We start from the raw sequence: 15,858 nt of genomic DNA, 5'->3' as shown, positions 1-15,858 counted from the left end.
TCTAAGTTCATTCTTCTCCCAGAGTGCAGGTAATACTCCTACTCATGGGGTAGCGTTAGATCTGTCACTCTGTTGTTTCACCAGGCAAAGGACAGGACTCCACCATAATGTAAACAAAAACTTCCATCTCTATTTATAAGGTCACTTGCTAATTTAATCTCAACTGCTTCCTCAATAACACTACACCAATAGCAGGAAGTGCCTGCCAGAATCTCCGTGTTATTGTATTCGGTAGGATAACCTGTACGAAGGCAATGTTCCTCAACATCACACTTGCTCAGATGTTGTAAGCACCTGTGACACTTACGTTTAATACTAATCTGCAACACGTCACAATTGCTAGGAATTAGATAGACACCCAAATTAAGCAAACCAAGATAACCCTTGAAAGATGCTAAAAGTGCCCTATCCTTTAACGGTAGTTTAAAACAACATTTGACATCATGTTTAAATTGAATAGAATCAACAGAGTTGGAAATGGTAAGGTGAAAAGACGATAGACTTCAGTGCTTCCCCGTTACTTTTGTCTCTCACCCCACTGATGGTTTGTCGATACCGCAACGCGCATCGTATTTGCCTTTCACAAAAACCATTCTGATAGAAAATAACTTCGAGGTGGGCTAATTCAGTTGACAAACTTTCGGGGTATGAGATAACGATGATCCTATAACTCAAGTTAAGAAGTAGCTTTCCACGCTGAGTGGAATAGATACAACTACCGGCCTCAAAATACAAATGAGTATCATAATTCTTGCTCCTGACCATCACACCTAAGAAGGGAAGGCAGCCATTCTTCTTCTCGTCCACTGTGAAGTGAATACTTGGGTTGACCGAAATGTGATACTCTATCCCAAAAAGCCATATAAACTCTCAAAGGAATTATGGAAATGGAAATGGGCGTTTCGCGTCATTGGCCGGGAGGCCCCTTACGGGGCAGGTCCGGCCACCTTGATGCAGGTCTTATTACATTCGGCGCCACAATGGGCGATCTGCGCGCCGGATGGGGATGAAATGATGAGGAAGACAACACAACACTCAGTCCCTGAGCGGAGAACGTCGCCGACCCAGCGGGGAATCGAACCCGGATCCCTTAGGACGGCAGTCCGTCACGCTGATCATTCAGATATCGGGGCGGACAAAATATGTATAAAAACTATCGACTTTATATCAGAAAAAATTTAATTTTCAATGTGGCTTGCTCCAGGGCATGTTCCACGGAGTTTTTCATACAGAGACTGCCAATAACAGGTAACACTGGAACTCCATCGCAACTCCATCTGTCAATTCACAGAACTGGTTATTTGATGTAAGGTAGGGAGACGTTAATTCAGCACAAGATGAAACCTCAATTCTGCATCTGCATCTAACTTCGCAAGCTATCTTATGGTGTGTGGCAGAGGGTACATTGTATACCACTCCCATTTCCCCCTTTTCTTGGTCCAGTCGCGAATAGTTCGCGGAAAGAACATTGCTGGTAAGCTCTAACTCGAACCTCACATTTTTAACTTCATTATCGTTTCGCAAAATATAAGTAGGAGGAAGCACTATATTTGTTGACTCTTCTAGGAACGTAAGCTCTCGAAACGAGTCAGATGAATGTTAATGAAGAGGGAGACCACATCACAACTAATTCAAGTGGCGGAATTATTCAGACATAATCCATATAATCGGCTTAAGAAATCCCCCATGTTCTAAGACTAAGTTCAGATGACTCCCAATATCAGTCGCATTTTCAAATCGCGCGTTTAGACATCCAACATTCAATTGAGGTTATGTTATCCTTTGACATTTCAATGGGCAAATACGCCTTCTATTGATTTAAAATATCCGTGAATGAAAATGTTACTTCAAGACTGCAAATTTTCTTTACTGGCAACCAGTTTCGGCTCACTGACGAGCCATCCCCAGATCTTAAATTAAAAATCGTAGCTGGTTATCTAAATAGACAACGTTGCTAATTTAAATAACTAACTACGATTTTTCATTTTAGGTCTGAAGATGTGTCTCGTCAATTTATATAAGCAACTACGATTTTTCATTTTAGATCTGATGAACATAAGCCGATTACCAATAAAGAAAATTTGTCATCTTGACGTAGGATTCTTATCCACACATATTTTCATTCAGCTTACAGCCAATCATATGAACACGAGTTAATAATGGGAAATATCTCTAGACGTAGACGACTGCCGTAGATGTGCGGTTGGAAATATAGATAGTGCCTACGTGCCTACGTGCTATCCAGTGAAACTTGCGTTGGCGTCGAGATCAGACGTTTATTCTACATCTTTCAGTTTTTTTTTCCTTTGTTGCACGTTGCGGAAAAGGACTGAAACCAAATGTAGGGACGTTGACATCTAGCTACTAACTGACGAAGAAGAAAATAGAAAGATAGCAACGGGAGTGCATAACAATAAAATTTTTATATACCGACCCTGAGAAGAATTCGTTTTTAAGTTCTGTGAAGAAAATGACTCAAGAAAGAGTGAAACGTATTTGTATTAAACACTTTATTTTTAACCAATACCCTTTTGTAATGTCATACGACCTGCATGTTCAAGTCTAAATTAATTAACAAAATTGTTGATAAATTTTGGCCGAACGTAGAGTGGGTCGTCCATTGTGGGCACCACATGTATTCGTGTGATTTCCTTCTAAGATGTCTTGGTGCTTAAAACCATCTCTTATTAGAAACATAGTTCTGATATACTCTAATCGCTCTGACAATCTATTAGACTTGAATCTCCCTGACATCCACTGGGCGATGTCGCATTGTGCTCTTGTTACACACTACACCAAAAGTACACTCAACATTTCTTTTCACGTCAGCTGCTTCCAGCCGTAGGATCTCATTAAATTTTGCAGTAGCTTCATTGCTTCCTGACCTAATACTGCGTAAGGAATTGACATGTCGTGATTTTCTATTAAATATCTTTGTATGAAAAACATTTTCCAGTGAGTTTTTCACACCGAACGGAATTTCTGGACATTCCTGACTCCTCTCTGTTCCATTAGCACGAATGCCTATCCAGATAAGGTGATAGAGAGTCACATAGCGCCAACGTAACAAGAGAAAAAAGTTGTTTACAAGTGGAGTATAAAGATGTTGAATGATCTGGATCTCGTATTCTGGTAAGTTTAGCTGCTTCCTTTATTTTTATTTCACTCCACTTGCACCGTATGGGGAGACAATGGGGTTATTGGAATATAATTTGAGTATAGTGTAGTAGGTGCGGAGCTTTTCGATGTGAATGAGTAGCGATGGGAATGTGATGAATATGGCAGAGGATCCATTTAGTAAACGGATGCGAAAAGCGAGGCGCATTGCTTGGTGTTTAAAGATTTCGAGGGACTTACAGAATTTTGCTGGGCAAGACGGCTAAAAATCTTTAGATATTTAAATTAGTTCAACTGGAGTTAGCACTAAAATTTCTTTTAATTTAATCCACATAAGTCTGCATACTTGACGAATAATCTCAGATACAGTCCACCCGGCGGATTAGTATCGACGTCTGGTGTGCCGACCAGCTTGTGGATGGTTTTTAAGGCGGTTTTCCATCTACCTCGGCGACTGCGGGCTGGTTCACGCCTCAGTTACACTGTGTCGGCGATTGCTGCACAAACACCGTTTACACGTACGCGTACACCGCAATTATTCTACCACGCAAACAATTGGGGTTACACTGATTTGGTATGAGACGTTACTGAGGCGCTCCATTGGGGATTGAGTTACACAATAACCCTGGTTCGGTGTGTGCTGGCGGTGGGGTGAGTGGACTGCTGTGGCCTCTTGTGGGGTTGTGAACCACTGAGGGCTACGGCGGGACGAAGTTTCTCCTTTGTTTCTTGGTCTTCGGTTTAATACATACATACATATATGTTAAAGATTATCGCGCATCTCATAGCTTTAATCGGCTGCTTCATGACGAACTGCTTATCATTTCGTTAATCGTCAAGGTTGTAGTGATGTTTCTAAACTAAGCAAGCTGCTGCAAGAAAATACAGGAGTTTACACTTGGAAATATGAATTTGCTTTTGTGTACGTTAGGTCATATGTTGCTGCTTATCAACTGTAGTTAACAATATTATTTGGCGCTGGATCTACAACCCACTCCATTCTCTACAAAATAGATCGTATGGAGCGGACTTCTTCCTGCTGGCATGCCCGGACAATAAGGCAAGAGTAAAATGTTCACATCACCCTTGTATCTCATAAACAGTTTGAGATATCGAAACAAGATTTTAGAAAATGATGTGGCAAAAAGAAGAGATTAGGTTGCCACATGGCTACTGTGCGTAATTTCCTTATCTAGCGCTATATACGACTGACTACAGTTTCTTTTCAATGGAATAATATAATCTAAATATCCCTCAACAGCTGATGAAACGAGAGTTGTTACAGGCGCCTAGAAATCAGAAGTACTTTTCGAACACGGCAGTGATCTTAACAGCAGAATTCGTAACCACTGTAAGATTTTTGGAATCATTTACCTAAGTGTTGTTGGATTGTCTCGAGTCACAACAAACGAATGCCTTCTGAAGATCATTTTCTATCTACTGTTTATATGACATGCAATCGGTGATGGAAAACACATTCGTGTAAAACGCTCAGCAAATTCTTATACAATGTTAATAAGTATAAAACATTTTCATTCAATCATCCGGAAAGTAGTTGCAGATCTTCACAGGAAATTCGTTACAATCGATGCTGGGTACTATGGGAAGGAAATGCAAGTGGTATACTCCTTTTTCATGTGTATTCTGCAGGAAGCAAAAAGGGTAGCTTAAGATACCGATAGCATCAGCGCTACCAGAGACATCAGATGTGTTGCCTTTAGTGTTAATTGGAAATGAGGTACATCGATTGATAAGACATTTTATCAACACTTCAGTCGATGAGTTTTAGATCCAGGGAATGAATATTCCGACAAACGCTTTTCCGGATCATGAGCTGAATTTAATGTGCTGTAGGAATAATGAGCGATATGTGGAGCATATTTTAGAAGCCAGTACAAATCTCACCAGAATTTGATGATGATAATGTGAAATTTCATATTCTCCACAACACTGTCATTGACTTATGAGGATCCCTGAGTCTGTATGAACAATGTACAGTAGAAATCGACGATACAAGCCACTTTTCTGACAGATCGAAACATTAACAGATTTCAAATGAAGCTGATCAAGTGAGATGGTTTTAAAAACATTTTTACATAATACAAAAACCGTTGTCACGTATTTGTCAGCTATGCTACATCATCTTCATTACCGCCAGTCTATTTAAGACGGTGAATGAAATAAGAGGATAACTTTATTCTGTACTTGTAGTTTGTAATACTGCTGCAAACTCCAGTTGCTTCGCCGGTAGCATAACAGACGTCACATGTAAACAGCTGCTTCTAAGGCTCCCGCTGACCAACCTTCTCAGTAGCACAACAAAAGAAACGCAGTCGCTAACAACAGTAGTGACTCTGCTACCCGCAGCAATGGTCGAATGCTGCCGGCGTTGTCCGAGTGCAACCGGAGTCACTCGAATGCTCTGGTCGCGATGCTCTGAAATAAATATGCTCTACTCGCTGAGTGCCGCTCTGCGACGTGCCGTTTTGCTTACAGCGTCGCTATAGTCTCTTGCACTGAAAAGGATTGGTTTGTTTCGACAGTGCTCCTGTGATCACAGCGTTGCGCTCTTCTGATCATACCGCGCCGCTCCACTATAACCCTAGCACACATTCACCTGTAAGTGTGCTCAACAGAGTAGCAAGCTTTGCAACATGGTGTGTCAGAGAACGAATGTTACATCAACGTACCTAAGAGGAACCCCCTCCTTGCGTCCTTGCGACACATCAGAATAACGTGTTATATAGGAGAGATACACGGTAGTAGTTAATACTGTAAATAGTCTTTTGCAGAAAAGATCTTCTCTTCAGTAGGTTCTTAGTCTTCCCCTCAATCGTTTTAGTCGGATCAGATGTGAACGTTTGGTACGTTGAATCAATCACTAAAAACTACATCTTTTGAATGTAACCCTACTTGTCTAACACAACTAGGAATGCAGTACCAGGATCCACTTCGAGAGAAAGCAAATCAGCCCTTTCAGCAGCACTCTAGGACTATTATTCTCCAGTTAACGCAAGACATGCTTCTAACCTTTTCGACAGAATCATAAAATAGTTTAAAAACATCCTGTTCGAGAGACAAAATCAACGCCTGGGCATTGGTGCAAGGTTTAAACTTTTTCCAAGAACCAAGAAAGCTGTCTCGTCCAAAGTTTCTCGCTGACATTGACTACAGCTTTTCCAGTCATAGTCTTAAATTCAGAGCCGGCCGCGGTGGTCTCGCGGTTCTAGGCGCTCAGTCCGGAACCGCGCGACTGCTATGGTCGCAGGTTCGAATCCTGCCTCGGGCATGGATGTGTGTGCTGTCCTTAGGTTAGTTAGGTTTAAGTAGTTAAAGTTCTAGGGGACTGATGACCACAGATGTTAAGTCCCATAGTGCTCAGAGCCATTTGAACCATTTTTTCTTAAATTCAGAACCAGAGGAATGTAGATATCCAGCCAGTTGTCAGCTAGCTGTTGGGCTCCTACACGATAAAATCCGTGTTGGACATGAGACTTTACCTCCCTGGGCTAATGTATGACTCAGCTCGTTAAAAACTTGGCTCTACCATGTCTCAGTGTCGAGTCCTACACTGTCTGCTTTACGCCCTGGTTTAATATATGAGTATTGGGGTGAGGCCAGTTCTACCCCAAAGTACTGTTATCAAAGACTGCTTCGATGACGTCATCCAAGATCGCAGCTGTGACATCATCTGATCACATCATCCAAGATGGCAGATTCTGGCAGGAAGTTTTGGTCCCCCAGAAAATGGTGGGAAGTTCAAATTCCATCAGGATAATACATCACACCACAATTACCTCTAATAACCTAAGAAAATGGAGGGAAAGAAAAGGTAGTTGGGCTACCTCCACTAACCTAAGTCAACTGACTGCCACCTCTTCCCATGAACTGATTGGAAGTTTGACTTTTGGCGGGAAGATTGGTCAATTGGGTGTCCCTACTAACCTAAGAAAACGGCTGGAAAGAAAGGGCATTTTCACTAACCTAAGTCACCCGACCTCTACCTCCTCCTATGGACTGGCAGGCATAGGACTCGACCTGTACTGTACATAAGTCTGTATTATTTTGCATTTACCAATCTTTATTTAAACAATTTGATGCAGTACACCCATCCAGTGTGTTCGCCATGAGGTCCAGACTCCAACTGACCTACTACAGAGTACTGCCTCCAGAGGGCACTCTCATCCATAATGTAATCCAAGATGGCCACTGTGACGTCAGCTGATGACGCAAGTACCATTATCCAAGATGGCGGGAAACAGTGGCTTCACCACGAATTCTACACCTAGTAAACAGTACCACCACCAGAGAGTGCTATCATCCCTCTCATCTGTTCGACTTCCTTCTCTCTCCTGTGCATATACTGATGTCACAGCATCCAACCCACATGCGCATCCTGACGTTACAGCATCTAGCATGTGCGCACGTACTGATGTCACAGACTGTGTTCTAGAAACATGTTAGCGATTCTAATGGAACATGGGCGATAGGCATGGTGCATGTCAAAATAAGAACCAAGTCGAACTCTCGAGAACTCTATAGTGTCCCACAGGCCCTTAAAGTTCATTTTCTAGGTCGTCATTCATTGATGACGAAGCACCACCCACCCACAATACTAGAATGCAGAGATCCTATTGGCTACCGCATCAGTGACGTGATTCGACGTCATAGAAGCTATATAAGTCAAACCGCAACTGAACCCGCCCTCATTCTGTTTCTGTGCTTCTCAGAGTTTCTCAAGGTTCTGTAGCTTGTTCCTTTGAGGTCTATCGATTGTGCCTCAAACAACATGAAGCGTACTAGTAGCAGCAGCAGAGACAGGAGCAGCAGTGGCAAGCGCCTCCAAGGAGATGAAAATCAATTATCTGGTAAGAACTTATTCTGCTTTCAAATATCCGTTTGGGCCACAGTCCCCAGACTGTTGCACCCTTCAACAGACTGTGTCTATGTTATGATTTCTGTCAAAGGTTTTCTGTGTTCAAATATCTGTTTTGACCACAGTCCGCAGACTGCTGTATCCTTCAATGGATTAAGTGTGTGTTAGTTGTTGTACCAAATGTTTTCTGTGTTCAAATATCTGTTTTGGCCACAGTCCACAGACTGTTGTGTCCTTTAACAAATTGTGTCTGTGTTAGGTGTTGTGTCAAATGTCTTCTGTGTTCAGTTACCTGTTTGGACCAGAGTCCACAGACCACTGTGTCTTTCAACGGATGGTGCCAGTGTTAAAATATCTGTTTCAGCCACAATCCACAGACTGTTGTGTCCTTTAATGAACTGTAGCTCTGTTATGAGTTGTATCAAATGTTTTCTGTGTTCAAATATCTGTTTGGACTACAGTACACCGACTGTTGTGTCTTTTAACTGTTTATGTCTCTATTATGTCAAATGTTTTCTGTTTTCAAATATCTGTTTCGGCCACAGTACACAGACTATTTGTCCTTTAACGGATTGTGTCTGTGTGTTCAGTGTCTGTGTGCTATAGAAATTTTATTCCATACTGGATATTATAGTCAGTCTTTTAAATCTTTGTAGAATTCGTCCCTCGCATGCTGGCAGAGCTAGCCCATCAGCTACAGGTTGAGAAGGCTGCAACACTTCGAGAATGTAAGTACATTTGTAAAATACAGTTATTAGATAAAATTAATTCGTGTAATATATAGGGGTGTTCTAAGTGCATACATTGAGTTGTGTGAAAGATTTTCTTTTGTTTTCTTTCCATATTCTGATTGGTTTCATCAGATGGCGGCCGCTTTGGAGTAAGAAGAATCCGAAAAGCGTGACCATCTGACTCTCTTAGATGATGTGGCGGAGATACCAGAGTGGGTGGGAGACCGCAGTGAATGTGCTGTTGAGTTGCTCAAGCCATGGAGCCAGAGTGGAGAAATTGAATGTTTTCGAACTCTATCATTAAAACAAATAATTAAGTTCATTTATTATTATTAGTTTTTTAATCCATATCATTAAATATTTGTTTGAATGTTACAGGTACAAAGGTGTACACGAAGTACACCAAATATCTAGAGCAGTGGTCGCGTGGGCAGGAATTGGCCACAATCCCCAGACATGCGCAGCTCCATTTATAGCGCCGCTCATGGCTCCACGAGAGATGGCAGCTGTGGCTGCAGCACCCGCCAAAGCACCACCGCAAGCCCTTTGGCGCCCATAGGCAACTCAGCAGGCAGAAGAAGAAGAAAAAGGGCATGTGTCTGCCAGTTTCCAGTTCAGTAATGGGAATATCAGACCCGGGGAACCATCGCCACAGCTCGGTTGTTCCCACCAGCCATCACTGCCAACCCCTCCTATGACAGTTCTCCCCCAGCATCAGTGAAAGGTATCCATACCTCAGTGCATACCCCTCCCTGCAGCAGACGCACCCTCACCAGCCCCATCATCGATGGGATGAATCCCTAGTTGTAGCATTAGTATTAGTAATATTGATTATTCTATGGCTAGCGGTAGTGCTGTCCCCCATCCTATTGATTGTGAAGGCTATCAGAATAACGGAATATTGAACCCTCTAGAATACTCAGCAATTGCTAGGGATTTTGAGGTGAGCATCTCATTCACAAGGACTGAGAATCTAGGAGCAAGGTATCTCGACCCTGTAGGGACTTTAGAAGCTTGTCTCCCTTTTCTTGAAGACTGAGTTACTCAAAGTCCTAGATGATCCTACATTTAATGCCATTAAATGCAGCCCAGTACTCTGCCGTGAGCTGAATCACCCACCTAAACATCCTGGTGATGCAGATGCTACACCTCTGCCCTATATATGGGGTGATAATGACATTATTTCTTGGAGCGCATCCATTGCTGAGTAGTATCATGAATCCACCCTGAGCACTATTATGGCCCAGTTTTCCGAGGTGGAGGTTCGAGGGTCCGCTAAAGCGCTCAGCCATATACCACACCGTGACATCCATATATATGTAAATGGAGAGTCCAGTTATATCAAGCTCCCTGAGGATATTAAGAAGATGCAAGCATGCGTTAATGTCGAAAATCGATATGATAGTGCTTGTTTCGCGTGGTCAGTCCTGGCTTGCGAAAGAAAATACAATTACAGAGAGCATCCTAAGCATATGAACAGTTACAAGGTCGATGATATTAACGTATATTATAACTTTGATGGTATTGATTTGCCCATCAAGATTCAGGACATACATAAATTTGAGGCGCAGAATGCTGGCATATCAGTTCACGTTTATGGCCTGGAGAGGAAAAGCAAGTCAGATGAGCAAGACAAGCACACTATCGTTCGCCCCCTTCATTTCTCAAAATTTGCAGGTGAGTGAGAGCTGCATGCAAACATGCTGCTCTTCTCTGAAGGTGATCATTATCACTATGTGTGGATCAAAGACATATCCGTCTCCTTTCCTCCCAGCTAAATAAACATGAAGATAAACATCATGTATGCTTACGGTTATTTTTCATCATATGAGCTATTAATGTTACATCTTTTCGATTCTGCTTCCAAGGACCTGGTACATGTTATTATGTCCACAGAGAAAAATAACTTCATTAAATTTCAAAACGCTCACCACCAGCAGCGATGACCGGTTGTAGTGTACGCTGACTTCGAATGCCTGCTGGCTCCTATTACCCGCTGTGAAGGGAACCCCTTAACCTCACATACAACCTTCACACAAAAACACGTACCTTATGCAGCAGCATTCCAAGTTGTATGTGGGTATAATTCTAAACTTAACAGCTACGAGTCGTATGTCGGGACGACGATACAGTTTGGCTGCTCACTGAACTTGAAAAACTTTCATGGGAAATTGAGAAGCTCTACAGCACCAACATTCCCATGATCAAATCAAAGGAAGATGGTGAATTGTATGAAAAGGTAGTAAATTGTCATATTGGTGGGCTGCCATTAGATAGAAAAGAAGAAACTTATCATAGAGATCATTGCCATCTTACGGGAATGTTCCGCAGTGCAGCTCACAACACATGCAATTTGAAGTTACCATGGCACATAACTGTCTTTTGAAGTATAAGTTATCATGGTACATACCTATAATTTTTCATAATTTGAGTGGGTATGAAGCTCATTTTCTCGGTGGACACTTGGCTAATTTCGATACGAAGTATGATCATGTCAGTGTCCTGCCTGAAATTTTTGAGAACGAATGACGCCAAAAATTACGCTCTGCATCCTTACCTCGTTACGATTTAAGCATTCCTCACTCCAGAAACTTGTTAAAACTCTATCTCAGAATCAATGCATATCATTCGATGTGCATGCATTTCCTGATGAGGAAAAGTTCCAACTTGGGACTAGGAAAGAAGTTTTCCCACATGGGTATGTTAATAGAATGCAAAACGCGATGAAACCAGGCTACCAAACGTATTTGCATTTACCAATACTCTCACAGGCGATACCATAACTACAGTAGATTATGAGCATGCCGTGAATATCTGGCGCAAATACAATGTCCCCAATTTGGGAGAATATGCAAGACTATACATGGACACAGATGTGCATTTGCTTGCAGATGTTTCGAAAGGTTCCAGAGTGTCTGTATGGCCACATACTCTCTGAACACATTATGTGTTTGCATGTGGACAACTTATGAGGGCACGCCACGATGCAGCAAATGCTGATTGGTAGGTTTCGATGGGTGCCCGAAGACGAACTGAAGGGATCAGGTGGAAAAATAATGGGTCTTGCAGCCGATTCTGAGGTAGGGTATGTGTTTGAGGCAGACATCACATATCCTAATAACTTGCATGGAAAGAGAAGCGAATTGCCGTTATGTCTGGAGCAACGAATTCCGTGAGGAAGCAAGATAACAAATAGTGCATGCAGCCGTTAGGTTTCTGCAGACTAGCAGATGTCGTTCGTCCTGTACCTCACAACACTGACAAGTTTCCTCCTCATTACTGAAGTCCCACTTCCTGAGGTTGGCTTTGCACCTTGACACCCTTAGATGCTATCTGTTCGAAGTCTTCCAGGTCACATATGACAGGTGTGAACCTTCGGCAACTTCCACCCTGACCGTTATGTAATTGTCTTCAGCTAGGGAGTCTCGCCAAAGCTCCTCTCTGCGAGTTCTGGGAGATGAACGAATTGCCATAGTTTTCTGTAGGAAGCTTTTCTTGACCTTAGTTTTGGCTGTTGAGGGTCATGTACGAACAAAGGATGTCTACGGTCGATTTCTTATTTTTTATTCTCCACTTCTGTTGCAGCTTGCCTTCGAATGTGTGGCGGTGCTATACCCGTAATTTGGTATAGCTTATTGACAGGAGTAAGTCGTAAGCAGCCTGTAACAATGCGTCCTGTCTCGTTCAGGGCTGTATCTACATGTTTATCATGTGCAGATTTCTGCCAGATGGGTGTTGCATATTCTGCGGCGGAGAAACGTAGTGCCAAGGCAGATGTTCTAAGCACTTTTGGTTGGACACCCCAGGTAATTCCTGTAAGTTTACGGACGATGTTGTTCCGCGCTTTTACTTTGAGGCTCGCTTCTTCACAGTGGGCTTTGAATGTGAGGGAACAGTCCATCTTCACCCCCCAGGGTATTTAGGGGTTTCACAGTGGAGAAATTGTTCTCCTCTCCAAGCAATGTTCAGTTTCCTTTTGGTTTCCCTATTTCAAAGATGGAATGCACAGACTTGGGTCTTTCCAGGGTTCGGTTTCAGTTGGTTTTCATCGTAATACTTGGCCAAATTTTCAAGAGTTGTTGTCGGTTTCACCTCTACTTCCTCAAAGGTCTCACCTTTGGCAGCGAGTGCTGTATCATCAGCATATGTGAATGCCTTAATTGAACAGTTAATTGGCAGGTCATTTGTGTAGATATTATATAACACTGGAGACAGCACACTTCCCTGAGGAAGACCATTTTCTTAAATTCTCCATCGACTCTTCTTGTCTTGGAGAGAGATGAAGTGTCTCCCGTTTTTCAGCATACACTGGAGGATCTGTCAGTCGGTAATCCTTTGTAGCTTAGTATACTTTTCTAAGCAGCTTAGAGTATCATAAGCCGCCGTGAGGTCGATGAAAGCCACACCTGTTATTTCGCCTCTCTCATACCCATCCTCAATATGCTGAGTCAAGGATCTGTTCACAGCAAGACCTTCCCGGTCGAAAGCCGGACTGCTCTTTTGTGAGTATTTTATCAATATACTCTGATAATCGATTTAGGATCACCCTTTCCAATATCTTGTTCTATTTACAAATGAGTGAAATCGGACGGAAACTTTTTGGGTCTGTTGGTTCTTTCCCAGGCTTTAAAAGTGCTATTACCTTGGCTTTACGCCAGATTTTGGGGATTTGCAATTTTGAAATGCAGGTGTTCATAAAGTTTAATACCCACTGTTTTGTGGCAGGTCCAAACTTTTTGATTTCTTCCGTCCATTTTTCGTCTAAGCCAGCAGCTTTATTACTATTTATAGTTGTGAAAACTGTTTCCATTTCTTTTAAGGTAAAAGGGGTGTTGAGATACTCCTTTCCATCTGCCTGTCTAATGGATTTTGATTTTTCTGATCTTGATTTAGTCATTCCATTGAGAAGTATTGATAAGCAATTTGGTCAGGGGTTACCTTTGAGAAGTCAGGGGGAGTAATGGTTGGGTCATTGTCGAGGGTCTTCAACAGTTTCCACGCTTTTTGGCTATTCTGTTTCATATCTACGTTTGATACCAAATCACACAATTTTCTGCTTCTGCAAACTGATATGGAATTTAATAGGTCCTCACCTGTTTTTATTGTTTCATCAGAGAGTGGGTCTATTTCAAATAGTTGTTCATATCTCCAGCAGAAATTTGAAGTCTTCATCGAGTCCTGCGATATAGTTCTTTCTGCATCCTCTCAGGAGATTTTTACGTGAGATGGCTTGGACTGTTTTGACAAAATCGTCTGGTGATGCGTCGAGATTTAGGACATTCGTATCAAGTTCCTGAGTGAAATCCTCCCACTTTGCTTTCTTGAAGTTAAATTGTCTTTTGAGGTGGACGCGCTCTGGTTTCACAGTTGCGTCAAAAGATCCAACAATAGGTCGATGTTGTGCGCGTGGGATTACGTCTGTAACGTACTTCTTTACTTGTTGGTCAATATGTTCACTGGCGAAGATGTTATCTGGGTTATAACCTCTATGCCTTCCGCCACTGTTGAAGGATTGTGGTAGCTTCAGGTCGCGGATTAACATCAATCCAATTCGTTCACTCGAATCTTCAAGATCTTCTCCATTTTTGTCAGTTTCCTTGTAGCCCCATAATGTACTGTGGCAGTTAAAGTCCCCGATTACTAATTTTGTTCGTTGAGAGTGGAAGTTAGGTGGTCCCTTGAGGTAGAATTTAGCGTTAGGTGGTTTATGTATGGATGTCACTGTACAAGACTGGATTTCCACCGTCAGGATCTCTATGTCGTTATCTGACATCTGACGTGGAACCTACTGAGATGATGTTTGTATTAGGTTTAGCAAACACTGTACTACCATATGTCATACTTGGTCTTTCAATGATAAGTTTCACTAAATTTGATTTTGGTCTTAGGTCTTCTGGGCCTCTATGGGTCTCTTTGTAAGGGTATTGTACTATCGCTGGCTTAGTTGTGAAGTGTCTTTGCTGGCGGCCGCGTCTTCAGAGTCGAGCGCGGGACACGGAACTGTTATGTTGTGTAGTGTATACTGCATGTGAGAGGCATTGTTAGTATGAAAGTTGAAGTGTTGCTAAAGGTGCTATTACAGTAAAGTGATGAACTAAGCAAATGACTCAGAGGAAAGTGCGTCAAGAAGTAATTAAAAATGAGCAGTGCCGCCTATAACGAATTTGTGTACTCTCGTTGCGTGTCGCACCGTACAGTATCAATCATCCGTGCCGTGTTCAGTCTTCCAGAATGAACTGATGTGAATCAGTAGAAATTAGCTACCACAAAAGAATGCAGTCAAGTGCCAGTGTCTTGTAGCGAGCATGAGAACGTGCGTTCGATCATCAAGTTTCCGCATTATCAACAAACAACAGCGTCGTGACAGTTACGCGCACGCCCCTACAACTGAGAACTATGAACTGCAAATTTAACTTTGTGAACACTGTTAAAATTCATTACTAGTGTCAAGGAGGACTGGTACCAAATATCTATGTATGCGTGACGAGCGTAAGAACTTTCGTGCGATCATTCGCTTCCGCATCATCAACAATCACCCGCATCGTGTCCGTTACGCATACGCTCGCCTGAGTGATATTGCGGACAGATAATCATCAAGATTATTAATTGGGATAAACATTCACGGTTTCGAATGTAAATAGTGCAACCTGTGATTTCTTATCGTCTCAGAATATACACTCCTGGAAATGGAAAAAAGAACACATTGACACCGGTGTGTCAGACCCACCTTACTTGCTCCGGACACTGCGAGAGGGCTGTACAAGCAATGATCACACGCACGGCACAGCGGACACACCAGGTACCGCGGTGTTGGACGTCGAATGGCGCTAGCTGCGCAGCGTTTGTGCACCGCCGCCGTCAGTGTCAGCCAGTTTGCCGTGGCATACGGAGCTCCATCGCAGTCTTTAACACTGGTAGCATGCCGCGACAGCGTGGACGTGAACCGTATGTGCAGTTGACGGACTTTGAGCGAAGGCGTATAGTGGGCATGCGGGAGGCCGGGTGGACGTACCGCCGAATTGCTCAACACGTGGGGCGTGAGGTCTCCACAGTACATCGATGTTGTCGCCAGTGGTCGGCGGAAGGTGCACGTGCCCGTCGACCTGGGACCGGACCGCAGCGACGCACGGATGC

This window comes from Schistocerca piceifrons, chromosome 7 (assembly GCF_021461385.2).
Source record: "Schistocerca piceifrons isolate TAMUIC-IGC-003096 chromosome 7, iqSchPice1.1, whole genome shotgun sequence".
In the NCBI taxonomy this organism is placed as follows: domain Eukaryota; kingdom Metazoa; phylum Arthropoda; class Insecta; order Orthoptera; family Acrididae; genus Schistocerca; species Schistocerca piceifrons.
This window is presented reverse-complemented; position numbering follows the sequence as displayed.